The 1,635-nt window shown below is 30.2% G+C and overlaps 1 non-coding gene across 1 annotated transcript; it reads left to right on the top strand.

Annotated features, from left to right (window-relative positions):
- Positions 1 to 206: 206 nt before the first annotated feature.
- Positions 207 to 310, top strand: LOC118483171. Its single transcript, XR_004869770.1, has one exon. It is a non-coding gene; the product is annotated as a U6 spliceosomal RNA (small nuclear RNA).
- Positions 311 to 1,635: the final 1,325 nt, after the last annotated feature.

Raw genomic sequence — 1,635 nt, 5'->3', positions numbered from 1 at the left:
TCGCCGGAATAAGTTGTAGGTCACCAGCCCAACAAGGTTATAACCCAGTTAGACAAGGATCATTGGTGGCCAAAATCTTACAAGTTGGGACTGTTGTATGCAATTTTTGAAGTTGGGATTATTACCGGCCAATTAGTGAAACTTGTTGTTATTAAAATCCAATACCCCTATAATATAATATCTTATTTTGTATTTAATGTGATTTTGTTTAATTATTACTATATATTAATAATTGGAACGATACAGAGAAGATTAGCATGGCCTCTGCGCAAGGATAACACGTACAAATCAAGAAATGGTCCAAATTATTACTATATATTAATAAACGAATTTAAATAAACTGTGATTTTAATATTATAATAATATATACTTTTTTAATACTTTTATTATTTTAATATTATAATAATAGTTATTTTCTTTACTTTTTAACTTTAATCATGTTTTTAATATCAGGGGTTGGGATAAGCTTGGTGTCAACCGGTATCGAACCAGTACTGGTATCGAAAATACCGGGATGATCCTGTTCGTTATCAGTAATAGTGATTTTAATATTATAATAATATATAGTTTTTTAATACTTTTATTATTTTAATATTATAATAATAGTTGTTTTCTTTACTTTTTTAACTTTAATCTTTTTTTTTAATATCAGGGGTTGCGATAAGCTTGGTGTCAACCGGTATCGAATAATTTGCCCATCTCTGATCACGGGTTTGATACGAACAACATCGTTACATACAACTTTTTTGGTTGATTTTTCTTCGGTTATCTTTTAGTGTTTTTTTTCTACATTTTCTTTTTATTCTTGTCAGCAGTTCCGTTCTCAACACGCTCGTAGTGATTTCAAAACATATGTAAACACATACTAAATAACAAAAGAAATTCGCCGCAACGCGACGAACTTCTTTAAACCTAGTTATTATTTTTATATAAAATTTTTAATAAGACTATATTGAGGGAACATTTATATCAATGTACCATGTAATATTATTAGGGAACAAAAAATTGTGAAATGTGTGAATTGTTTTTATATTTTTTTAAAGATTCGTTTTATTTTTATTTGAGTAAAGTACAATTTCAGTCTCTGGATTTTACACCCAATCGCACATACAACACTCATTTGAAAAAAAAATGGTCAATCAACTTCCGGTGGTTGTCAATTGGAATAAGTCAAGTTCCTCCCACTAACAGACCATTCGTAATTCAGTGAAATGACTAAAATACCCCATAACTTTAGTTACCATTTGAGTCCCTGAACGTATGATTGATCATATTTCCCTCCATATTCAAAACTCTTTCCTCATCTAGTAACTAATCACCGATTATCCTTAATTAATCAATAATATGATGTTATTAATAGCAACAACAACCCGTAGTCTTGTATTAAGGCATGTAACCAGAATTGAACTCTGTTTAACCTTTAGAACTCAAACTGGGTTTGACCTTTAGAACTTGAAATGTGTTTTGACTTTTAGAACTTGAAATGGGTTTGACTTTCAAACTTGAATTGGGTTTTACTTTTACAACTTGAATTGGGATTGACCTTTGCAATTGCAAGTGAGTTGTAATTGCAGAACTTGAATTGCCTTCATTATCACAGGTTTGACCAATTATTCTGGTCAAGCAATGCCTACC

The sequence above is a fragment of the Helianthus annuus genome, chromosome 1 (assembly GCF_002127325.2).
Source record: "Helianthus annuus cultivar XRQ/B chromosome 1, HanXRQr2.0-SUNRISE, whole genome shotgun sequence".
Lineage (NCBI taxonomy): Eukaryota > Viridiplantae > Streptophyta > Magnoliopsida > Asterales > Asteraceae > Helianthus > Helianthus annuus.
This window is presented reverse-complemented; position numbering and strand designations above follow the sequence as displayed.